This window comes from Lissotriton vulgaris, chromosome 6 (genome assembly GCF_964263255.1).
Source record: "Lissotriton vulgaris chromosome 6, aLisVul1.2, whole genome shotgun sequence".
NCBI lineage: Eukaryota > Metazoa > Chordata > Amphibia > Caudata > Salamandridae > Lissotriton > Lissotriton vulgaris.
Genome location: NC_141694.1, coordinates 1,063,722,132 through 1,063,749,130, shown reverse-complemented (window position 1 = coordinate 1,063,749,130; position 26,999 = coordinate 1,063,722,132).

Below are 26,999 nucleotides of genomic sequence, written 5' to 3'. Positions count from 1 at the left end.
GGAGCTAGCAACTATGTTGTTGAGGAACTGACCCTGATCACTCACAGCGGCGTGATCCCCACAAGTTAGATGTTAGCCACTAGGATCATAAGCTGATTTCCAAGGACAGGAACGTGCCCCGGAAGAGTGGAAGGCTGTGCAGGTGAGATGTAGCGTAACCATCTAGAACAAGAAGGGCCTCAGTGTGCCTCATCTCTTGCAGGCATATAAAGTCTGCAAGGCAAAGGAGGTCATGGTGATCTTTGTCCACCAACTTCCCTATAATCCATGCAGTGTTCCAACTCAAGGCCTTGAGGGTATCAGAGGGGCACGGAGAGGAATAGGGCGAGGAATCGGCTCACCCAGATCTAAGTCAATCGTGTCTTCAGTTCGGTCTAAGGCTCAAAGTGGTTGCTCTGGGTTAGATTAGTCTGCCATACAGACAAGGGGTCAAGGCGATTGCTCAGGGTTTTAATTGGGGGACTGGACAGATAAAATTGTACGATGGGCCCGGGGCCCCTGAGCCACACACAGCCCTCTCCAGCCATACCTTCACTCAGTTGACAGGGCATGGGGTTTGTGGAAATAGCCCAAGGGGAGTAAGAGGATGTTCCTATCTTCCATCGGCCCATGCGTGAGTTGGGCCAAAATGCCTCCCGCCCGCCACCTGTTGGACAAACTGATTACAATGTAATCACCCGCAAAGGTTTTAGGGGTGTGTCCATGCCAGTCCAATCTTCTGAGCATAATAATGTCCTCTGCACACAGATGATCAACCATGATCTTCTTAGAAAGCCAGTGCAAAACTTTGCTTTTACTTTGTGGATAGCTTTCCGTGTATTCCCTGAGCTAATAGGAGTAGCCAGAGATGAATGGATGATGAACAGAGAGTCACCCAAATGGCTTGCGAGATCTTCCATCTTATGCAAATGAGTAAGTAGGTCATCAAATGCCTTTTCCAGAAACCCTTCAAGTTTTGTGAAGTAGTCAGTGAAATGCCTGGGTCAGATGCAAGCAGGAGTACTGGAGGCTCTCTCTGTACACCCATGCTGACAACCCCATTCTTCTTCTTCAGGGTTCCCACTTGCCTCCTGTGCTTGTACCTCGGCCTGACAGCAGGACTGGGCTCGGGGATATCCCCCTTAGGAACCTTAACTATGGCTACACCCCTGTTGATGAAGAATCCACTATGTGGGATTCAGCCTGCTTGCAGCCATGGTCACAAGCTACTGAGAAATCTTGGGGTCCCAAGGGCATAGCGGGCCACACCTGAGGACTAGTAATACCCAATAGGGGCAGCCTCATAGACTTCCATCCAATACCCCACTTTGCTTTCATGCTTGAGAGCAGTGCAAGGATTGGCCTGAGTGGGCTGAGAAGACGCTCTGCTCTGGTCAGGGAGTCTGTGGGGTTTCTCCAGTTCTTTTGCTCAATGCAGCCAGGTTGGAGAAACCTAAGTGCGCATGTATGTTTGGCCGGCAAGAGCCGGCCGGCCAAACACACATGTGTGCTTAGAAGTGCACATAGCACTCCTCCAACCCCCTTCCATGCCCTGCCCTGCCCCATCCCGGCACAAGCTGGCTCAGAGCCAGCAAGTGAGAAATAAATCGATAGTAAAATATTGTTTTATTTTTCACTTGCTGGCTCTGAGCCATTGGGGTGGCACTCCGCCGCCATTGTGGTAGAGCCACCCCTGATTAGAAACGAATATAGCGAACATCTTACTGCAGGAAAACAATATCCTGATTATTAAAAAGCTACGCCTAATATGCAATTACAGCCTTCAGTTTATATTTCTGGTAGTAAACACCTAACCATGGCGTCATTTTTTTCATCGTTCACTGTGCCTCTAAAATCTTATTAGTAGGACTAGTAATTTGTTATATATAATTATATAGTCTACACTACACGACCATCAACTAAGCGGTAGCCATTACTGACAAAAGGCAATCTAGCGTTGTATTACTCACGCACTATATTTGATCATACACAGAGGGGGGGGACATCCGTCTAAGAGCGTATGCTCAGGAAGGAAGGGAGGGTTCCCCAGGGAGGAAGGGGTTTTCTGGGTGCACGAGGTGAGGGGGGGGGGGGACAGGTGGGGTAGTAAGGGGAGAAAAGAAAAAATGGAGTCCTCATTTCTCCTTAATCCTTATGAGCTTCCTATTAAACAGATGGGCGTATGGATGTTCAGTTAAGGTGAGAGGGACGGAGGTCACTTAATGACTTACAACAAGAAAATATTCATTTCTTGGAATGTTAATGGGCTTCGGTGTCCCCGGAGATGTAGGTTGATACTGAAGTATCTGGAACAATCTCCGGCCCAAGTTATTCTTCTTCAAGAGACCCACTTAAGTTATAGTGAGAGTAAGGAGATTTTTGGGAAACTCACATGGATAGGATCATTTTGTTGTTCTGAGCAGACAGTGGCTAATAAGGGGGTTGCAATTCTGATTAAGACTGGGACTGGAGGATCCATAAAGTCAATATTAACAGATCAGTCAGGAAGATGGGTCTTGGCGCAGGTTGACTTTAGTGGAAGGGAACAGGCAATTGTATCTTATTATGGTCCCAACACAGATGTAAATGTAAATGTAAATGTACAGGAATTTATATAGCGCAAATCACCAAGCGGTTTCTAAGCGCTTGCTTAGGGAACCCGTCCTGGTATTCCCCTGTGAGATAACCCCGGCAGGGTATCCGCAAGGTGAAAGCCAGGCATCCCGCCGCGAGGGGCCGTTGTGGAGATTAAGCAAGCTATTGCCCAGAGTCGCAGAGTGTGAACCTGTGAATCGAGTAGGCACCAGAGCGAGAATTGTCGAGTCCATAGACATTTTAGGACTCAAGACCCCACAGAGCCGGGAATTGAACCCTGGTCCCGGGCTGACCTCTGCTTCCAGGTCTGCCTCCTCTAACCAGTGAGCCACACTTCTCCGTGATGATCCTGCTTGTCTGCTCAGAGTCCAGACCAAATTGGTGGAGGTCACTTCTTCCGTGGTTATAGGGGGTGATTTCAATGTCCTTCTTGACCCTCGACAGGATCGGTCTTGTTATAGTCAGCATATTGCTGCCCCGCGATCCCGTCGTGCCATGATCAATATGATTCATGAGCTAGGCCTAATAGATGCTTGGAAGGCCAAGAGGGGGACGGTCCCGGGCTTTACCTATTTTAGTAAAAAACATGGGCATGCGTCAAGATTGGACTATATCCTAGTGGATAGGATATGCTTAGAGACCTTGGTCGATATTAAAATACTTCCAAGCATCTTATCAGATCATGCCCCTATTATGTTTACACTTTTGATTGGCAGGGCTAGGGGTAATTTAACATCCAGATGGACTCTGAAAAGGGCTATGCTACATAATCAGGACATAGTCACTGCGGTCAGCACATCTATTGATAACTATTTTCACGATAACATCGGTTCAACATCACCTGAGTTTGTTTGGGATGCATTTAAGGCTCATACTCGAGGACAGCTCCATAGCCTGACAAGCTCAAATAATAGGGAGGAGGCACTGAAATTTAGAAAACTGGAAGATAAAATCTCTTCTTTAGAGATCAAAAGATTGAGCACTCATTTAGACAACTTGCCACAGGCACTAGTTGATCTGGAACGCCTCCGCTCAGAATATAGAGGGATGTTAGATCTAAAAGTTAAGGCGCAATGGGCTGTACATGGTATGGAGAATTATGAATACGGCAGAAAAAGCTGGGGCAATTCTGGCCCGTAAGATTAGAGCGGACAGTGTGAGGAACAATATAAATAGTTTAATCATAGATGATCAGGGAACCATCTCCTGTGACCAGGGGATATGGAAAACTATTTGCTTTCTCTGTTCTCTAAACTATACAAGGAGGAGTCGTCTCCAAGCTCTGTTAATACCTTAAAATGGTTGGAGAGCAAGGCTTTACCTAGTGTAACAGAAGAAGGCCTAGATATGCTGAATAGCCCCTTTACGGAGGATGAAATTAGATCTCATATTAAAAAAAGTAAAGAACAATGAAGCGGCCGGGACAGATGCTCTTCTTGGTGAGGTATATAAAGTGTTTCCGGAGGTGTAGGCCCCAAGGCTATGTGAACTGTTTAATTATGTGTACAGCCCAGAGGGCAGGGCTCCGCCATTGTGGAAAGAGTCCACAATAGTTCTTATACTAAAACCAGGGAAGGACCCTCTTAAGGCAGATTCCTTTAGGCCTATCTCCATGCTAAATGCAGATTATAAGATTTTTACCAGCGTTTTGGCAGGGAGATTGGCTAAGTTGGCCCCACAACTTATCAACTCTGACCAGAAAGGTTTCGTACCTGGAAGGTATATTCAAGAGTCGACTCTGCAATTGATTGGCAGTATAGATTTAGCGGTGGCACGGTCGGAGCCCTTGGCAGTGGCTGCGTATCACGCTGCGAAGGCCTTCGACCGTGTCAACTGGGGCTTTCTATGGGAAGTATTGAGAACTATGGGTTTTGGCACCACTTTTATTCAAACACTGAGAGGGTGTTATGAGGGCGCTTCTGCTGCAATACTTTTAAACGGTTTCCTGACACCGCGTTTCAAAATAAAAAGGGGAACCAGGCAGGGGTGCCCTATTTCGCCCCTCTTGTTCGATCTTTATATCGAGCCTTTGGCGCAGGCGCTGAGGATTGACGACCTGATTACACCCTTTAGAGTTAAGGACTACAGCTGTAAGTGGCCCTATATGCTGATGATCTGCTGGTGTATACCAGCAATCCGGCAGAGGTGTTCCCTAGAGTGGAGGAGGTAATGACTGACTTTGGCCTGTATTCTGGCTATTTGATTAATAATTCCAAATCCGAAATAATGTGCTGGGGGGTTGATAACTGGGCGGGGGTTCGAAGTAGTCAGTTTAGGTATCTGGGGATAATAATAACCCAAGATCTTAACAGCATAGTGCAGACTAACATACAGAAGGTAGTTCAGGACATTGTTCACCTTTTTTCAAGATGGCAGAACCTCCCTTTGACAATATATGGCCGCGTCAACTTAGTCAAGATGGTAATTTTGCCTAGGTTGACATACCTCTGGTTTTTCCTGATAAAATCTTGGGGAAAATCCAGGGGAAAATAGGTAGTTTCATCTGGGCAAATAAAAACTCCAGGTTATCCTGGAAAAAGCTAAAAAGAAAACTGTTAAAGGGGGGACTCGCGCTTCCGGATGTCCTTTGGTATGCATTTTCCTTTCAGTTAAAAAATATTCGATGCCTTCTCACTAGCCCCGATGATTCCAACTGGGGGCAGATTTTGAATACAATGGTTGACCAAGAGGGAGGTGGCACTGGCTTTCTGTATAAGTTCGGGGCGCCAACATTTTACAAAAAGGGGCGCCTTAAGGTTTTAAAACTCGCTCTTTTTGTATGGAATAGAGTCAAAGGAAGATGGGGTATAAAATACTACTCTGACTTCGCCCCAATTTGGGAGTCTCCAGGCTTACCGATATGCCTTATGGATAGTTTGTCTCTTCCCATTAGGAGAGCAGGGATACGGTATGGTCGGACCTAGTGACATCGTAGGGGGTTCTCCCCTGGGAGGTGCTAAAGTCAAAGATTGGGGACTCTTTCTCCAGATTCAAATATATTCAACTCTGTTCCTGGTTTTTGGCTGAGAAAGAGAACATCGGTGGTAATTGTGACATGGAGTTTGCTCTCCAATACTCTGGCTCTAGAAAAGAGAGAAGTGGGATTCTGGTATAGAAAAATGCTTGAGGCGGAGGAACTACAGGCCTCCCCATTACATCAAGTCTGGAATTCTTCTAGGCTGGAGGATGCCTCAGTTACTCTTTATGAGACATCTCTCCAAATTTTGTACAAGTTTGTTAGGGCTACCTCTCTTAAGAAAAAACATTTCTATGTTATTAATAGGCTCTTCTATACGCCAAAGAAAATTGCGAAGTTCGTGAGCCCGTCCCCTTTGTGCCCTAGATGTGGACTAGTTGAGGCGGATGACATTCACATCTTTTATGATTGTCCTATCTTGGGATCTTTTGGGTTAATGTAGAGAAGGCTATGGAGAGTATTTTTAAAGTTAAACTGAGTTTGAATATAGCTAGAGTTTTGTTTGGTTTGGACACGGATCTTATAAGGGGGTTAATGGCGACACAAGTGGCTTTATTCTTTAGCTTAATTCTTATTGCCCGCAGAGAGATCTGCAAGTTATGGATGGATGCTAGCCCGCCTCTCTACGAAAACTGGCTGCGAGCAGCATTGGGTATAGCACGCTTAGAATCTGGTATGGCACATAATGTAAATAGCATGGTTTGGGAACTTCTGACAGTGTGGGGCAGAGAAATGAGGCTGGTCTAAGGCCCCGCAGGCCGGGCCGGCTCCAGGCGAAAGCAAGAGCCTCAGCCCTGGGCGCCCAGGATGGAAGGGGGTTGTAAGTGTTCATTTGCAGATGCCATTGGTGAAATGAGGACTAAAACTTTTAGTAAAGAAAAAAAAAGTGAATAAAAATAAAATAAAATAATTCTTTTTAAACTGGGTCTCACATGCTGGATTATTGACAATCATCGTTCCCTTTTTAGAGATATTTTAGCTCTTTCTCTCTTCTAAATGTGTCTCCTACGTGAAGGCCTCAACTATCCTCTCACATTGTTGACGAGTAAACACCCTTTTATTATCTTTAGAAGTCTAGGAGGCACTCGCATTCCATAGCCCTTACTTACCTTAATTTCAAACCAACAAGAAAAAAACGTGCAGGCCAATTAATAGGCATTATCCCCAGGGTAAATGAACTACAGGAAAAGGATAGAGACAAAACACATTCAAGAGACGTACAAAAAGCATCAATCCATGTACTGTACAACTGTAAGCAGACACAACCACATCTTCGTGGCATATGAGCTATTATCTATGTGCAGTCAGAAAATCCAGGGATGGCAGGGCATGACAGCTCAGCTCTCATCCCTCAGGCACCCCACTGGTATTTTAATTGGTCATATGGACATTATATGTCCTTATCTAATAGCATATCTAGTAGAATAATCACGATCGCTCAGGTCAAATTTGTGAAGTTAAGTACACTATCCCAGATAAAGATTTAGTTGTCTATCTATTTTTCTGTAGGGGGTGTGTCAAAATTGCAATGAATCAATATAGGCTGCACAAAGAGACCCAAGAAAAAATATTAACGACCAAAAGCATCACCCAGAACTATCACAATATCTGCCACCATAAGACTTTTAAAACAAACCGAGAGATCTAATCGAATACACGAGTCATCATTCGGGCAGTGGCTCTGTGGAATGTATAACTATAAGAAACAAACAAGAGTTTCAGAAGGAAGACATGCATTAATCTCAGCCAATGAGAAAGCTCAGGCCACATTCCATTCCGTTGTTTTTTGCTCACTGTTCCACTGTAAACAGAGACCAATATGCTAATCTGCGTTAGGCCCTCTCCAACAGGAAAAACCCAGCCTAAACTATAACTATAAAACACACAACCAAACCACCGGATTTATGTTATTCCATTGAATTCTAATCATCTGCCAAAAACATTTTCGAGTCCCTATCTACTACTCGGTTTTCACCTAAAAAATGCATGAACATGAGGTGGCTGCCTACACTGAGTAAATGCCATAGTTTCCGTTCATACACTGTTTAAAGTGAAACACAATAGAAATGCATACAAATAAAACAATAGAGGGAATGTTACTTAAAGTGGTCTTCTGTCATTCCTACCTCAAATTATTGCTTTAGTCCTATCACAAGCGGTGTAAGAAGTAGTATTCCCGTAATATTGCTGCTAGCCGCATTGCTATTCATAAAACATCTAGCACCACCAGTACTACTTGTAATACCACTAGTAAGAGTACACCGTAAAGGAGTAGTGGTACTAATACTATTACTACTGGTACACTGCTGTAACTGGTGGTATTCCTCCTGCTGGCACTACTACAAGAAATAGCACATGGTGCATTACTGCCAGCACAAGCATTAATACTGGAACTGCTATGGCTGCTTTCACTCTTATTCGTGCTAGAGCTCCTCCAATTAAGTTTGCCTAAGTGGCTATTCTACGGCCAATGCTCTATGTGTATCTGTGTATATACTTTGCACAATTTGTGGACATCAGAAAGTACTTCGCATTTCATGTAAAGGAGCGTTCTTGAAAAAGTTTTGGTGCAAGTCTGCTCTTGTAAATGCTAGTTTCTACAGCTATTACCTTTACAAGTTGGGATATGTTTATTCCCTGTAAAGCGCTGCAGTGCCCTTCAAGAGGCTTCAAGCAGCTGGTACCCAATGTACATGTTACCAGTGGTATGCGCTTTTGGCAGATGGTACAGATTGTATGGGCGACCGCCCATTCCTTCTCTCTGTAAAGCGCTGCACTGTCTTCTGAGGTGGGCCAACACGATGAAAGTACCGTAATAAGATAAAAGAGGCCTCTATATGCTGGTGGTGTAGACTGTACTGGTGATAGCTAATTCTTTCTCTCTGTAACACACTGCCTACCAAGCTGGATCCACATTAAACAAATACTGCAATGAAATAAATAAAGAGGCCTCAGACAGGTGGTGGAACAACCTTCCAGGGCCTGGCAACACATTTGAGGATTTTGCAGTATTTAGAAGTAAGTGGGGACCTGTTGGTTCTGAGTTTGTCTCTTATGCATGCGTGGTCCGGTGCGTTGATGCTCTTATGGATCTTGCTGAGATGTACATATCCTATGGACTTGGATTCTCCTACTGACACTGGCACTACATACTTGCAGGAGCCTGGATTCTGGGCTGGTTCTGTCAATTTACCAAGAAAACTTAAAAGATGTAATTATGGCAGGAGAACTCTTATGAACCTCTAAGGAGCCCATTTTGAGGGTGCAAGCTACAACCCCATGTTCAGTAAATATCTGAATGCTGACGACTGACAATTTCAGTCTGAAATTTTGTAGTTGACAAGCAATCAACGCAATCCTAGGTCATCACGTCTCAAATGTCATATTTCACTGTACTAATTCACCACTAATCCTTAATGAGTTCCAGAGTAGCGTGCTCTTCTATCCCTCCGCTACCCTTCTCTATCCAAATAACTGAATAACATATTCACCACTCAAATTACTTTCATATTTCACTATAGTAATTTTCAACACTAATCCTTTATGGGTTCCGGAGTAGCGTGTTACTTTCCAAAAAAGCTCTACAACACCCCATTGGGGGTAACAAGCGCTATATAAATACAAACCTTATTCCCTCTTCTATCCCTCCGCTATCCTTCTCAATCCAAATAACTGACTAATATCCACCACTCAAATTACTTTCACATTTCACTATACTAATTCACCACTAATCCTTTGCGGGTTCTGGAGTAGTGTGCTACTCTCTAAAAAAGCACTTTAACATCCCATCAGGGGCAACAAGTGCTATATAAATTCAAACCTTTTTACCTCCCCTATCCCTCCACTATCCTTCTGAATCCAAATAACTGACTAACCTATACACCATTCAAATTACTTTCATATTTCACTATACTAATTCAACACTAATTCTTTGTGAGTTCTGGAGTGGCGTGCCACTCGCTGAAAAAGCACTTTGACGCCTTGTCAGTGGTAGTAAGCACTATATAAATGCAATTACAATACTATACAATACAATCCAGAGTGAATACTCATGTGTACTCTATAACTATCCTCTCTATTTGAATTTAATGTTCTGAAAAATTGTGGAATTTTCATAGGCCAAAACCCTGTCTCTAAATCCATAAATGTGTGTGCGTGTGTGTGTGTGTGTGTGTGTGTATATATATATATATATATATATATATATATATATATATATATATATATATATATATATATATACATATATATGTCAAATTAACAGAATTTGGCTATGTACGTTTTATACACAGCACAGCTCTTTTTTTTCATGCAGATTTATATAGCGCAAACTCGACCCGAAGGTATTGCCGCGCTTTACAGGAGCACCGGTTACGTTACACAAGGACACATTCAGGCACGGGGAGATGAAGTGATTTGCTCAGAATCACAGGATGTGGACGCGACCCCGAGGCTGAACCTTGGTTTCCACCACCAAAGTCGGCAATCTAGCTGCTTATGCCTACAGCAGGGCTCTGTGAGAGAGGCTTTATTCTTGTTCCCTGGGCCAAGTGAGGGCAGCTAGTGATATAGTTTGGAGGATATAGACTTTCCCCACTATGGTGATCTGTATGGTGAGCTAGATCTTTGACTTAGTAACTTATTCTTTGTGTATAAGGTTATATGACTTAGGTTTATCCTGAATGGCGAATGATAATGTGAATGCGGGTCCTATGGTACTCGGCTTGACCTTAGTCAGGCACGATACGTTTGCTGTCCATTTACAAGGCGCTCTTGGGATCTCTAAGTGAGTGAAAAGATTGGTGCTATTCCATATGGTCTAAGTGAGTGCACGTCAGCGTAGTAAACAATCACAGCTGTTTAATAAAATATTGTATTCTTTCTATACTGACTCCCTGTCAACAGAGCCTGTTTAGTCATTCTGCTTCAAAAGCTGACCGCAGTAGGTGGCTTTGTGAACCTCAGAGGAGGGAATGTGAGCTAGTGAAGCCACAAATCTGGTTCAGATATAAAGCGGTGGGACACATTCTGCAGTCTGGCCAGAGTTGATCATTTTATGAATGTGGGAATTTTAAGACTCTGCCCTGCTGCTTGGCATTGTAATGCTGATGTGTAGGAGAACTTTCAACAATCTCACCCGCAACATAATCCCAAAGCCTTGTCTTTAGAGCATCCCAGAGTAGTTCTTTCTAGTCTGAGCATTTACAACAAACAATATAGGCAGTAAAAACCCAACTGATGAAAACCTATTTTGCATAGAAGGGGCAGTTTGTTATCCAGGCTTCTACCTCCGGGCGGCCCAGTACAAAAGCAGATTGATGTATGCTTGGACTGGTTAGAGGGAGAAAGAAGGGAAAAACATGACTGGGAACCTATGGTTTTGGGAGCAGTCAAGATGATGGTGCACTTCTGCAGAGGTCAGTCTCATAAATCTGAACCTAGCGTGAGTCCTAGCGCACTTGAAAATCACACAATGCCTCTGAAAGCAGGGGACACAGACTTCACAAAGTAAGAAACAATTTAGATTTCAGACAATGATGTAATAAGAAAAAAATGGGATTACACATAAATAGATTGGGAGAGGATAAAACAGCTACCGCAAAACGAGGGGAAATAAAAGAAAGAGAAGTTGGAATAACAGAAAGAAATTAGAAAATTAAGAACAATGGTGGAGGGAAGTCTGAAGGATGTGCCAAGAATAGGAAATGATTATGGGGGAAAGAAAAAGAGAAATTCAAACAAAAACAAAAAAGAAACAAAAAAGACTCAAGAAATAATTTCTAATGGAGCCAGAGAGAAGGAAATACCGAAAAGAACTGGTAAAAGAAAAACAGCAGTTATTAGGAAAAGGAAAGAGTGTGTGAGAGGGGGGAAGAGAGAATGCTAAAAATAATAGAAACAATGGAGAGAAAGAAAGCGGAAGGTGGAGAGGGGAGGAAAAAAGGGACATATGATAGCAGGAAAGTAAAAATGATAGCAGGAAGTAATTGAGAGAGAAAGAAAGAATGGGGTGGAGTAGAGTGAAAAAGAAGAAATTGCAAGGAGAAAATTAAAGACAGAAGGATGAGTTAGGAATGGAATGAAGGGAGGATCGGAGAAGGGAACAGAGGAAGAGAAAGAAGTGAGGATAATAAAAAGAAGGCAAGGAAAAGAAATAAATAAAGGAGAAATTAAAATTGAAGAAGAAACAGAGGAAAAGGTGAGCGAGACAATTAACACCACTTATACTGGGGATCTGGCTCTAAGCTGTTTGCCTCCGCAGAACCCCTGAAAAAGAACAGAACGGGAAAGTAAGGAAGTCAAGAAAACAGGATGGAAATCCGAAAGTAATTCTTCCTTGAGTCTGCCTCAGTGGCTCAAGCCTCCACTGGATTCCATGGTTCTTGAGCTGAGCATGCATGGTGGCGAAGGAGATGGGGGGGAGGGGAGTTCGGGGGCCAAGGAACAATAGAGATGCCACTGACCACAGGAGCCCATTCAGCAGACCCGGGCCGCAGCAGCACGGCAATAACCCAACTGTTAACTGATTTAACGCTCTGGCAGCTGCCGGCCAGAGGATCAGAGGGGCGGGCACTGCACTGGGCCTTTGAATAGTACCTTGAACGCAATTGGACATATGTTGCTTTAATAAAACGTTTCGCATTTGTTAGATGGGACGGGATGCATATGAGAAGAAAGACGCGGTGGTAGGTTACCTGAAATACTATCCGAAGGAGAATGAATGCCAAAACAGGGCCCTTTGAAGTCTGAAGTGCAATTGTGCTAGTATGCATGTGAGTGTGTGCGCTGGTGTGGCAGCGCGTGGAGTTCGGCGCGTGCACCGAAGCGTGAGAATATGTGCCTGGGCTTTTTGTGTGCGTGAAGTCACGCGCGCATGCATGTATGTGTGTGCGTTTCCCTTTTAACTGACGAGGCGCGCTTTCACGCACTCCACGTGTTTCAAAAACTTGTGTACACAATTGGGCAAAATATATAGCCATGGCTAGAAATTGAGTTACCTACAGACTAGTTCCTCCCTGTACATCAAAATATTTGTGTGACTCATGGTTTCCCTTTCCACCTGCTGCTTCCTGGCAGCCACAACCCTTCTGGGTCCACTAATACTGATATCAAAAGAAGTCCACTGTTATTCAAGCCCCAGCTCTGTTCACTAATGCTAGAGGCCCTTCGCCCCAGAGCAATCCACCTGTGAAGCCTTGGACAGTGCCTTACTTTTACAGTGGTTTATATCATCGTTATTGCCCAAATAAGAGTAAAATTGCACTTTTTCAATCTTTGCTATCCCGAAAAAACAATTGTCGTTTTGCCTAATTCTAGGATCCTTCTTTCTGAAAATCAAGACTTTGCTCTTTGAGATATTTATTTTTAAATAATGCTCGGTGTATAAAAGACACCAGACGTCCATTGGACAGAATTTGGGATGGACCCCCTTTGCCATAACTATTCTGCAAGGCAGATCATAAATATAAAGCGAAAAGAGCAGCAGCGGCGCCAGCAGACACCCCTGCTTCAAACCATCCTGCGTCACCACTCTTTTTGACAAACCTTGGTTCCCACCCATCAGGACTTGAGTTCACTTGGAGGAGTGAAGGGCTATTATTAGCCTCAAGAAATGTGCCGGGATTCCTAGCACTAGTAATTTTCTCCACTACGTCCCTTGGTCTACCCTATAGAATGCTGGGGAAACATCAATAAATTCAGAGCACCAGGCATGCCCCTCATCTGAGGATACTTGTCTATGAGTGTTTGTAAAGCTGCAATTTTATGAAGGGTACCAATGTTTTTCCCAAAACCAGCCTGCTCTACAAGAATGATGTTGCCCACTCTTTTTTTTTGATCAAATGTATTTTATTGAGTTCCACAAAGCAATACCATACATACAGTAAACGAAAAGAACAAAGCTGCAGCACCCACCCCAGAGGCAATGTACATTTGAACCATCCACCTGTGAAACGAGTGGTTGCCAGGAGTCCGTGCATGCTCGTATGGTGGTAGACCAACCTCGCTCTGTCCTCCGGAACTCTTTTTCCACCAACCCCCCCCCGAAACCCACCCAACCCAACCTACCCCAACCGTGCTCAGCTCCCGTCCCCTACCAATTTCAATTCAATTCAAAAATACTTTATTCGGATTTCAACAAATCCATAAAAGTGACACAATTAAAAAGTACGTTAAAAATGATTACAATATCTCTCACAGGTAGTTGAAAACTGCAAAAAGAGCATACATGCATAAATGTAAACGATCAATGTAATCCAGTTACTAAAGTGCAGTCCGATTTACTAAAATGCAAAGGCATTGGGAGCTGTACAGCGCATAACATTTCAAGGAGATTCCATTGATTTACGTGTAGAAGAAATGACTTTCAGAAATGAACTTACACGGAAAATCAATTCATCGTTTTCTAGTTTTAAAAGCATAGAGTAGGATTGGGTCAGGGAGACAGGCCTGTGTTTTTTAAAATATGGGGCTAAAAACCATTTAATGTATTTCATATAAAATTTACAGTTAAAAAAGAAATGCAATTCATTTTGTCTACTGAATCCATCACAGGGACAGGGGCATGGCGTATTTCCAGAGTTCATTATACTGTGGCCCATAGGAAAGCAAAGTGAGTATTTTATAGTCCCGGCTCTCAGGCGATACAGTAGCGATCTTTCCCAATTAGTCAATGGAAGTCTTAGGTATAAGGGAATTTGTTGTGGAGATGAGTCATTGTTTACATTGTTCACATATGACTTAACAGTTTGTTTTTTCAGTTCTTCCTTCAACCTCTTTTCCCTATAAAGAGCATAAAGTTCAAATTTTACATCCTTTTTGTCAGTGCTCTTGATCTGAAGAGGGTCGTTAAAAAGATGGATTTTGCCTATGCTGTTTAGGCTTTCCTGTGTTGCCCGAAGCCACGGGATGCTCATGCCTTTATCACAAGCTAAACACTCCTTCACAATTTCCTGAGTTAGGGTAGCGCGATCATTAGTCCAAATGGCCAGCCAGAGTAATGCAGGCCGTGTAGCAATAAAATCAGTTATATAAGGTGTAGGAGAGTAGGGTCTGCAATCCTATGATCACCCAGATTTTTTGCTTTTGTTTCACTGGTTTACGACTTTCTCTGGCTGTGGGCCTGCTAATCCGACCCACAGCCTGGCTGTTCTCTTTCTAAATTACGATATGTACCCTAGGTGCATTTACCAATTGGTACTGGGCCACCTTGTCAGACCCCGTAACGCAGGGCATAGGGGTACCCAGGGCCGCCAGGGGCTGAAGCATGTATTATGCCACCCCTGGCTGGCCTCCTAAATTTGACACAACTGGCTGCACGACAGCTGGGGCGAAGCCGTGTAACCACCCTTCGCTTTAGGTATAGTAGCTCTATATCTAACCATACAATGGACACCCGAGTTCCTATCAGTCACTCCTATGGCAGGCCTTACCAATCCTGAAGGCAGAGTGCGTGGGCTCGTGTGAGCTAGGTTCAGGCCCGAGCCGAGCCCGGTTGCAGCTTGCGGAATCAAGACCCAATAGCTGTTCCATGATAACGCGTACCATATCGGTAACTCCGGTGTCGCGTTATCGAGGCATGTCGAGTAAGGTGTCATACGAATCGGGGTGCTGCCCTCTCACCAATTCCGGCGATGAGGTTAGCATCCCACCCTTCTAGAGGGACACGACATGTACGTAACTGTGAACCCCGGTTAAAGTTAACTGAAGCCTCAGCTCCACAAAATGGATGCTGCCACCACAGACACGAGTCTGACCTCCTGCTGCTGGGAGTCCTTCCAGCGAGGAGCACTTGGACAAAGGGTTTCCTGTCGAGGGCGCTGTTCGCACCGTCCCAGACAGGGTTTGTGTATTCTGGGTAGGTAGGGCTTTGGCGAGAAGGTGACTGCGAAGTGGCACCCCGGTGCTCACTACGCATCTGCCGGTTAGAACCAGTTCCAGGGGCGACAGCCCTGGCCTGGGGAAAGTCCGGCAGGGGAGAGGGGTGTAACTGCCCCCTTCCTGGTCCCACCCTTAGGGCAGGACCTAGTCATGTACCCACCCCTTTCTTTAGAATAAAGACCGGAGCGGGGACCCTTCCAAATTAGATCATCTTTGATTCAAGAACTACTTTCTACGAAAGGACATTCAAGACTCTTCTCAAGATTTCTCCCTTGTGACTAAGGAGTAGTCACCCCGCATCAGCGGGCACCAACTAAGAACTCTGCGGTTTGCTGTAAGTCCTTCCTCAAGGAATCCGACGGCCCAGCTCGACGAGAACCGGCTTCCCTGGCACCTCTGACCTCTACCCACATCATCAGCTCAGCTGTGATCCGTGGGTGCGACGAGACCTCGAGGGACCGGCCATCATCAGAACCTGCACGCTCTTAAAAACCAGCACGACCATCGAGGTAACTCTCTGGTGAGTGCTCTGGGGTCCGAGAAGCCCCGACCCTGAGCCGCTCCAGCACCGAAGTGCAGTCTCCCAGCATCTCCACGATCTGCGTGGGGCCCTTCTGCTCGCTGCTCAGCACGTTGTCTGGTCACTAGCCGCTGGCTTGTGTCCTTCTGTGACGACATCCGAGAATCAGTACTGCTGGTCTGGTTGCTCCAGACTGGCCCTTGCTTCCATCTTTGCGAGAAGCACCCCGGACCCTCCTGGTCCACTCAAGACGCCCTCTTAGGCCCACCACGTGGCCCTGAGAACTGCCAAGGCTTGTTGCCCCATCCTGGGCCCAGCGACGCCGACAGCATCATCCTTCGTGGGACAGCTCGCACCTCCGCCGTGGTCGCCGACAACGCCTCCTGGTCCGTGAGACTGCAGAGCCTAGCGTAGCCCACTCACCTGGTCGAGGTGACGGCCAACCGGTGCCTTCCTGGTACCCTCTGACTACTGGCTAGTAGTACGAACTTGGTCCCCTCTGCTTTCAGGTTTCTTCAATCTCCGATCCAGGCTTGGATCTCTACGAACTATTCAGCACTGGTCGCCGGCCAGCAACTCTTTTCTTCCGGCTCCTGGCTCGTCAGCGAAGACCCCGACGCCTGTAAGACTTGTGCAGCCGCAGCCCTCGTGGCTAGGTAACTCGGCATTTCGGTGCCTGCATAGCCTCCTTACTCTAGGGTCCCGAGTCCCTCGCTTCCGACTTGCCTTATCGGGTCCGCCCGAGACCTTAATCTTTCCGTGTCCTCGGACACTTGTTCCTAATTGTGCACTTGAAGTATTTGCTAAAGAGATTTGGTTTGTGCTTAGTACCCTGTCCTCATAAAGAGTACAGGGCTGTTGTGATTCTTAATAAATATACTGTTTATTTTCATAACACTTGTGTGGTGTCCTTTCACTGGGTGTTCAAGGGGTACATGTGTGGTAAACAGCTGGCTTAACACGCCCTCTCGAGTCTTTAGCCTTAGACTGCTCGTATCCACGCTACTAGGATAGCTGGTCTATAGGTTGACTTACAACCAAACACCATAAGGGTCGTTGGAACGATACATAGCGGTCGCTAGAATAGCGAACGTTGCATATCGGGCCAACTTCTCACATTGGTGAGCAGCGGTTGGGATTTGAGCTTGCTGTTGTTTTACCACACGTATCCTAAGAATATCTTGTTGAAAGATCGCACAAAGTACTGTTAGTACATATAACCAAAAGCTTAGAATACTCTGAGTTCTACTGAACCAGCTGTTGTAGCTCCTCAAGGCTTAGCACACCTTGGCTACAACTCTTAGCAAGGGTACAGTAGGTAAACACGTAGTGTAGGTAGGTGCACCACTTACACCACACTAGAACCAGTATGTCGGACAAAGGAGGAAACTCTGGGTCTCCCCTTGTGTCAGTTGACCCTCCACAGGTCATCCCTTCAGGATATACTGTGCTGAGCTTCAAGGAGTTAAGACGACTGTGTCACTCCAGGAAGATTCAGCAGGGGTCTAACCCCACAACGTCCTTTCTGATTGGTCTCTTGGAGACTTATGATGCCAGGAGAGCTGAGAAACTTCGTAGCTCTTCTAATCCAGAAGGAGACATGCCTCCCCTCGAGGGAACCCGAGACGATCCTGACCTCATTCACCTCGCAACTGAGAACGAGGATGTGGAGGAGGATGAGGATGAGGATCTCTCTGGGGATGAGGCAGATAAGGGACAGGTAGAAGTCGTCAGACTAAGCAGGTCCAACTTAAGCAAACATGATAGCGGTACTGGGGGACCCCTGGGGCCACTATCAGGTCAGCTTAACATTGGGAATGGACGAGCCCGATCTCTGTCAAGAGACTCTGGCGGATCCCTTCGAACCAATGGCTCTCACAACTCTTCTCAGAGAGGGATGACATCCCCTCAAAGGAGAGTGTACGAAGCTAAGGAAAGGGCAGCTAATCTGAGGATCGAAAGGGAAGAACTTGCCCTGGCCAAAGAAAGGCTTGCCTTTGCTAGAGAGCAACAGTTAAGTGGGGTAGTCCCCACTGGTGGCAGCAATGTACCTAGTAATAGGGAAAAGAGTTTCGATACGAAACACCTTGGTAAGATAGTGCCCCCCTTTAAACAAGGGGACGACATCCACAAATGGATTACTGCGTTGGAGAGGGCCTGCACTGTGCAGGGTGTTCCCCAGAGTCAGTGGGCAGCTATCTTGTGGCTCTCCTTTGAAGGAAAAGGAAGAGACAAGCTCCTCACCACAAGGGTGGAGGATGCTAACAATTACCAAATCTTGAAAAATACACTCGTTGAAGGGTTCGGCCTAACCACTGAGCAGTACAGGGTGCTGTTCAGGGATACCCAGAAAACGCAGTCTCAAGATTGGTCTGATTTCGTCGATTGTGCCACTAAGGCTTTTGAGGGCTGGTTGCTGGGCAGTAAGGTTACTGATTATCAAGGATTGTATAATTTGATGATGAGAGAACAAATTTTAAACAATTGTCAGAACCAGTTGTTGCATCAGCATCTTGTCGACTCGGATCTGACCTCTCCCCAAGAATTGGGAAAGAAGGCAGACAGATGGGTTCGTACAAGAGTTAAGCAGAACCAGGGCCAGAATCAAGGTGGTCAGAAGAAAGCAGACCAGAAGGGTAAAGATTCTAAAGGGGAACAAAATGACCAGAAGTCTTCGACAGGTCCCCAACAACCCAAAGAGGGTGGGGGTCAGGCTCCCCAAAAGAAGAAAGAAGGCCAATCCAAAAGATGGTGCCAGTACTGTAAAAGTAAATCTCACTGGTTTAGTGAGTGCACCAAGAAAGGAGGAGGGCAGACTCCTGCCACTGCAGCCCCTAAGGCACCTGTGCCCCCTAGTACAGTCAGCAGTGGTAGTGCACCTCCCAAGGGTTTAGTAGGGTTAACCCTGGGTTCTGAGGGGCGTGACAACTTAGTTGGCACACTCACTCAGGCTGTCCTTGTCAGTACAGGGGACGCAGACGTATCCCCTGACGTAAGCCCCAATACTTTGGGCAAATACCGACAGACGCCTTTCATAAATGGAAAGATGGCTCAGGCCTATAGGGACACTTGTGCCAGCGTCACCATGGTGACGCCTAACTTTGTGGACCCTGGACAGATCATGCCAGGTACAGAATTCCTGGTGACCAATGCAAGCAATGTCACTACCAATCACAGTATGGCAATTGTAGCTTTCTCCTGGGGAGGGGTAACTGGCCGAAAGAAGGTTGTAGTTAGTCCAGACCTCCCAGTGGATTGTTTGTTGGGCAATGATTTGGAGTCGTCACAATGGTCAGAAGTGGAGCACCGGACTCACATGGAAATGTTAGGTTTGCCAGCACATGTGTTCGCTGTGACTAGGTCACAGGTCAGGAAATACCCCACAGGTGCTGGATCCTGGAACAACGGACCAGACACCTCCCAAGAAAAAGAGCAGTAGGGTTAAGGCTGCGCCTTCCCCCTTGCCCCAGGTCGAGGATCAAGTCTCAGAGGAGGCTGACCTACAGGAATTGAGGGAAACTGAGCCTAGGGAATTCGAACTTGATCAAGTTGAATTCTTGGGTTCAGGGGGACCCTCAAGGGAAGACCTGGGGAAGGACCAGTTAGACTGCCCTTCTCTTGAACCCCTCAGACAGCAGGCTGCTGCTGAGGCTGCTGGGAACACCACAGGTACCCACAAGGTATACTGGGAAGATGGACTCCTGTACACTGAGTCAAGAGACCCCAAGCCTGGCATGACCAGGAGGCTGGTTGTACCCTTGTCTCAGCGTGGTTTCCTACTTACCTTGGCCCACGAGATTCCCTTAGCAGGTCACTTAGGCCAGACGAAAACGTGGGACAGGCTTGTCTCACACTTTCACTGGCCTCACATGAACGAGGATACCAAGGAGTTTTGCCGCTCCTGTGTCACTTGCCAAGCCAGTGGTAAGTCAGGTGGCACGACAAAGGCCCCCCTTATACCAATGCCTGTGGTGGGGGTGCCCTTTGAACGGGTGGGGATCGACATCGTCGGTCCCATGGAACCACCTACAGCATCAGGGCACAAGTTTATACTGGTGGTAGTGGATCATGCCACCAGGTATCCTGAAGCTATTCCCCTTAGGACCACTACAGCACCTGTTGTGGCAAGAGCCCTAGTTGGAGTATTCTCCAGAGTGGGCTTCCCTAAGGAGGTCGTCTCCGACAGAGGTGCAAACTTCATGTCGAGCTACTTAACTGCTATGTGGAAGGAATGTGGTGTTAACTACAAGTTCACTACACCCTATCATCCACAATGCAATGGGCTTGTTGAGAGATTCAACAGGACCCTAAAAGGGATGATTCATGGACTACCGGAAAAGCTTCGGCGTAGATGGGACGTCCTGATCCCCTGCCTCTTGTTCGCCTACAGAGAAGTCCCACAGAAGGGGGTTGGCTACAGCCCTTTTGAACTTCTGTACGGGCATCCTGTAAGGGGACCCCTGTGTTTGGTGAAGGAAGGATGGGAGAGACCTCTCAAAAAGCCTGCAGCCAACATAGTGGACTATGTGCTTGGCCTCCGCTCGCGGATGGCTGAGTACATGGAAAAGGCATCTGAAAACCTTAAGGCCAGCCAAGAACTCCAAAAAGCTTGGCATGACCAAAAGGCTGTCTTGACTGTTTACCAGCCCGGACAGAAGGTGTGGGTGTTGGAGCCAGTGGCCCCAGCAGCACTCAAGGACAAATGGTCCGGGCCCTACACCATCCTGGAGAAAAAGGGAGAGTTCACCTACCTGGTCGACCTGGGAACTCCCCGGAGCCCCCACAGGGTGCTTCATGTCAACAGGCTAAAAGCATATGTCGACAGGAAGGACATGAGTTTGCTCATGGCCCTAGATGAGGGACAGGAAGAGGAGAGCGACCCTCTCCCCGACCTGCTCACTCAGAATCCTGACGATGGCTCGGTAGATGGTGTTGTCTTTTGTGGCAGCCTCTCCGAACATCAACAGAGCGACTGTAAACAGGTTCTTCAGTCGTTCAGGCATATGTTTTCTCTAACACCCAGTCAGACCGATTGGTGCACCCATGAGGTTGACACTGGTGACAGCTTGCCAGTCAAGAGTAAAATCTACAGGCAGCCTGATCACGTTAGAGACTGCATCAAAAGGGAAGTGCAGAAAATGTTGGAGTTGGGAGTCATTGAACCCTCGGATAGCCCTTGGGCTAGTCCCGTAGTTCTAGTGCCGAAACCTCACACCCAGGGTGGTAAGAGAGAGATGAGGTTTTGCGTAGACTACAGGGGTCTCAATGCAGTCACTAAGACTGACGCCCACCCAATACCAAGGGCAGACGAGCTTATCGATAGATTGGCTTCGGCCAACTACCTAAGTACGTTTGACCTGACAGCTGGGTATTGGCAAATCAGGTTAGCTGAGGACGCCAAGCCTAAAACCGCATTTTCAACCCCTGGTGGGCATTACCAGTTCGTGGTGATGCCCTTTGGTCTGAAAAATGCACCTGCCACCTTCCAACGGTTGGTGAATCAAGTCCTTACTGGGCTGGATGACTTCTGTGCGGCGTATCTTGACGATATTGCTGTCTTTAGCTCCACCTGGGAGGATCACCTGGTCCACCTGCGGAAGACGTTAGAGGCACTGCAAGCCGCAGGTCTCACTATCAAGGCCACCAAGTGCCAGATAGGGCAGACACAGGTTGTATACCTGGGCCACCTTGTAGGTGGAGGTCAGGTTCAGCCACTGGAGAGCAAGATACAGTCAATCAGGGACTGGGCTCCTCCAACCACCCAGACTCAGGTTCGAGCTTTCTTGGGCCTGACTGGTTACTATAGGAAGTTTGTCAGGAACTATGGTTCAATTGTGACACCATTAAACGAACTGACAAGTAAGAAAATGCCAAAAAAGGTTCAGTGGACAGCGAGCTGTCAAAAAGCATTCGATGACCTAAAGCAGGCCATGTGCACGGCGCCTATCCTCAAGAGTCCGGACTACTCCAAACCATTCATTGTCCAAACAGATGCTTCTGAGTTGGGTGTGGGAGCTGTTCTTTCTCAACTGAATTTTGATGGTCAAGACCAGCCCATTGCTTTTATAAGCAGAAGGCTGACCCCTAGAGAGAAGAATTGGTCAGCTATTGAGAGGGAGGCCTTTGCTGTGGTTTGGGCCCTGAAGAAGCTGAGGCCATACTTGTTTGGTACTCACTTCAAGATTCAGACCGACCATAAGCCCCTCTTGTGGCTAAATCAGATGAAGGGTGAAAACCCCAAACTACTTAGGTGGTCCATTTCCCTACAGGGGATGGACTTTACAGTGGAACATAGACCTGGTACTGATCATGGCAATGCCGATGGGCTCTCCAGATATTTCCACTTAGAACAAGAAGACTCACCTGGTCAAGGTTAGCTTATTGTTCCGACGTTTGGGGGGGGGTCATGTAGGAGAGTAGGGTCTGCAATCCTATGATCACCCAGATTCTTTGCTTTTGTTTCACTGGTTTACGACTTTCTCTGGCTGTGGGCCTGCTAATCCGACCCACAGCCTGGCTGTTCTCTTTCTAAATTACGATATGTACCCTAGGTGCATTTACCAATTGGTACTGGGCCACCTTGTCAGACCCCGTAACACAGGGCATAGGGGTACCCAGGGCCGCCAGGGGCTGAAGCATGTATTATGCCACCCCTGGCTGGCCTCCTAAATTTGACACAACTGGCTGCACGACAGCTGGGGCGAAGCCGTGTAACCACCCTTCGCTTTAGGTATAGTAGCTCTATATCTAACCATACAATGGACACCCGAGTTCCTATCAGTCACTCCTATGGCAGGCCTTACCATTACCAATCCTGAAGGCAGAGTGCGTGGGCTCGTGTGAGCTAGGTTCAGGCCCGAGCCGAGCCCGGTTGCAGCTTGCGGAATCAAGACCCAATAGCTGTTCCATGATAACGCGTACCATATCGGTAACTCCGGTGTCGCGTTATCGAGGCATGTCGAGTAAGGTGTCATACGAATCGGGGTGCTGCCCTCTCACCAATTCCGGCGATGAGGTTAGCATCCCACCCTTCTAGAGGGACACGACATGTACGTAACTGTGAACCCCGGTTAAAGTTAACTGAAGCCTCAGCTCCACAAAATGGATGCTGCCACCACAGACACGAGTCTGACCTCCTGCTGCTGGGAGTCCTTCCAGCGAGGAGCACTTGGACAAAGGGTTTCCTGTCGAGGGCGCTGTTCGCACCGTCCCAGACAGGGTTTGTGTATTCTGGGTAGGTAGGGCTTTGGCGAGAAGGTGACTGCGAAGTGGCACCCCGGTGCTCACTACGCATCTGCCGGTTAGAACCAGTTCCAGGGGCGACAGCCCTGGCCTGGGGAAAGTCCGGCAGGGGAGAGGGGTGTAACTGCCCCCTTCCTGGTCCCACCCTTAGGGCAGGACCTAGTCATGTACCCACCCCTTTCTTTAGAATAAAGACCGGAGCGGGGACCCTTCCAAATTAGATCATCTTTGATTCAAGAACTACTTTCTACGAAAGGACATTCAAGACTCTTCTCAAGATTTCTCCCTTGTGACTAAGGAGTAGTCACCCCGCATCAGCGGGCACCAACTAAGAACTCTGCGGTTTGCTGTAAGTCCTTCCTCAAGGAATCCGACGGCCCAGCTCGACGAGAACCGGCTTCCCTGGCACCTCTGACCTCTACCCACATCATCAGCTCAGCTGTGATCCGTGGGTGCGACGAGACCTCGAGGGACCGGCCATCATCAGAACCTGCACGCTCTTAAAAACCAGCACGACCATCGAGGTAACTCTCTGGTGAGTGCTCTGGGGTCCGAGAAGCCCCGACCCTGAGCCGCTCCAGCACCGAAGTGCAGTCTCCCAGCATCTCCACGATCTGCGTGGGGCCCTTCTGCTCGCTGCTCAGCACGTTGTCTGGTCACTAGCCGCTGGCTTGTGTCCTTCTGTGACGACATCCGAGAATCAGTACTGCTGGTCTGGTTGCTCCAGACTGGCCCTTGCTTCCATCTTTGCGAGAAGCACCCCGGACCCTCCTGGTCCACTCAAGACGCCCTCTTAGGCCCACCACGTGGCCCTGAGAACTGCCAAGGCTTGTTGCCCCATCCTGGGCCCAGCGACGCCGACAGCATCATCCTTCGTGGGACAGCTCGCACCTCCGCCGTGGTCGCCGACAACGCCTCCTGGTCCGTGAGACTGCAGAGCCTAGCGTAGCCCACTCACCTGGTCGAGGTGACGGCCAACCGGTGCCTTCCTGGTACCCTCTGACTACTGGCTAGTAGTACGAACTTGGTCCCCTCTGCTTTCAGGTTTCTTCAATCTCCGATCCAGGCTTGGATCTCTACGAACTATTCAGCACTGGTCGCCGGCCAGCAACTCTTTTCTTCCGGCTCCTGGCTCGTCAGCGAAGACCCCGACGCCTGTAAGACTTGTGCAGCCGCAGCCCTCGTGGCTAGGTAACTCGGCATTTCGGTGCCTGCATAGCCTCCTTACTCTAGGGTCCCGAGTCCCTCGCTTCCGACTTGCCTTATCGGGTCCGCCCGAGACCTTAATCTTTCCGTGTCCTCGGACACTTGTTCCTAATTGTGCACTTGAAGTATTTGCTAAAGAGATTTGGTTTGTGCTTAGTACCCTGTCCTCATAAAGAGTACAGGGCTGTTGTGATTCTTAATAAATATACTGTTTATTTTCATAACACTTGTGTGGTGTCCTTTCACTGGGTGTTCAAGGGGTACATGTGTGGTAAACAGCTGGCTTAACACGCCCTCTCGAGTCTTTAGCCTTAGACTGCTCGTATCCACGCTACTAGGATAGCTGGTCTATAGGTTGACTTACAACCAAACACCATAAGGGTCGTTGGAACGATACATAGCGGTCGCTAGAATAGCGAACGTTGCATATCGGGCCAACTTCTCACATAAGGCAAGTTAAGTTCAGCATGGCAGATGTGCCCGGATGAGGAGATTGGGGCTCCAAGTAGTTTCCTGCATAACCGGTTCTCTTCTGTCTGCAGGCTGGGTGTTTTCACTATCCCCCAAATCTCAGCGCCATAGGTTGCTACCGGGACACATTGCAGTCTGTATATTTTCACAATTGCGCTAGTTGTTTCACTCCTCTTTGGCCGTGGAAGGGAAAGGATTGAATTTATGGCCTTTGAGAACTTGCCCGTGGCGTGGGCGAGATGCCCACTCCACAGGCCGTTCGCAGCAAAGACCATACCTAAGTAAGGAAAGGATTTTGTGGAGTTCAATTTATCTTGTCCTATGGAAATGGAATTAAGATGTTTGGCCTCTGGCCCGCAAGTCATAATAAACGATTTTTTAAAATTCACTTTCAAATCCAAATTCCCCATAAAATGTGCGAAGTTCTTGACCAGAGCGCGTAGGGCGTTTGGTGTTAGGCCCATAATCACCGCGTCATCGGCATACAAAAGTGCAGGTAACAATCTCCCTTGGATTCTCGGGGCGTCAATGGTCGTTTTTTTCAAAGAATCGCTCAGTCCCTTTATATAGATAATAAACAGCAGGGGTGCTAAAACGCACCCCTGTCGGACGCCTCTTTCAACCTTGATTGCCCCTGAGATCTCCCCCTCCATACCAATCCGTACCTGTGCTTTAGTGTCCGCATGTAGATAAGCCAGGAAATGTACCAAGGGTTCGTCAAGGCCATAGGAGAGGAGGGTCGCCCACAATTTTGACCTGTTCACTAAGTCAAATGCGGACGACAAGTCCATAAATGCTAGGTAAATAGGTGAAGCCCTAGCTTTGGTGTGTTGCCAATTATGAGGTTGAGGTTCAGGCATTGTTCAATTGTCCCAACCTTGCTTCTGAAACCCATTTGGCATCTGTCCAACACCCCTGCTTCTTCGGCCCAGTCATTCACTCTGTTATACAACACCCGGCCCAAGATTTTTTAAGGTGTTGTCTAAGAGCGAAATGGGCCTGTAATTTGCAGGGTCGGATCTTTCCCCTTTTTTGTAAATGGGGACTATTATGCTTGTTGACCAGGTGTCAGGAATAGGGACCAACGGCAAGCAATTGAAAACATTAGCCAGGATAGGTCCCCAAAATTCCGGCTTGTGTTTAATTAAGTCGATTGGAAAGCCATCCGGCCCAGGCGCCTTATTCCCGAGGCTTTGATTAATAGCCGAGATGACCTCCCCCTGGGTTATGTCTAGTGGGGTCAGTCTGCCAGGACTATGATCATATGTAGAAGCCACAGGGTTGGCGTATATTTTAGAAAAATGTTGTTCCCATTGCTGGCTTGAAATGGTACAGCTGATTGGTGATAACTGTTTTCCCATGTCCCGCATCTTCCTTACAGCGGGCCAGAAGGTGGCGCTATTTCCCACAGCAGCTGAAGCAGTTAATTCCTTCCAATGTTCTTCCACAATCGCGGCCTTCCTTATCCCTGTGGTTGTTTTGTAGGTTTGTCTGGCGGTCCGCACATCTGTTTGGCTCCTGGGTTTGGAATTTAGAGCCCTGCGGAGGGCCTTATTTGCCGCTGAGCAATGACTGTCAAACCACCTAGGCTCATCATTGTGTTTTTTGTTGGGGACAGTTAGGAGAGTCTTTATGACATTACAGAGGTTTACAACATTTTTGATTATCCTTTGGTGATTCCCATCGGTAAGTGAACATGAATCAACTAATGGTTGGTGGTTACTTATAATTGTATTCATGATGCGACCGCTGTCCACCCCTTTCCATTTTAGCCTTAGGTTGTTAGTTGAAGGCGTGATATCCCTAGCTCCCAGAGTGCGAGCGGGTGCTTGGGATGATCCTAGTCTTAAGGTTACTTCCAGTGCGTTATGGTCGCCAAAGGCTGTTTCTAGGACTCTTGCCTGGGTGACTCTATCTAACAGTTCTGCAGACAAAAAGATATAATCCACCATACTGGAAAAGTCTCTGCCTCTAAAGGTTGGAATATATGTGGATTCACTGGTTTTACAAGCGTCCATAATATCCAGCAGGGTATGCGCGTTTATGAAACTTTCCAGTTCTTTTCCTCGTCCCCTACCAACCCTCCCCCACCCTCCCCACTCGGTGTGTTCCTTGTAGCGCCTAGAGGTG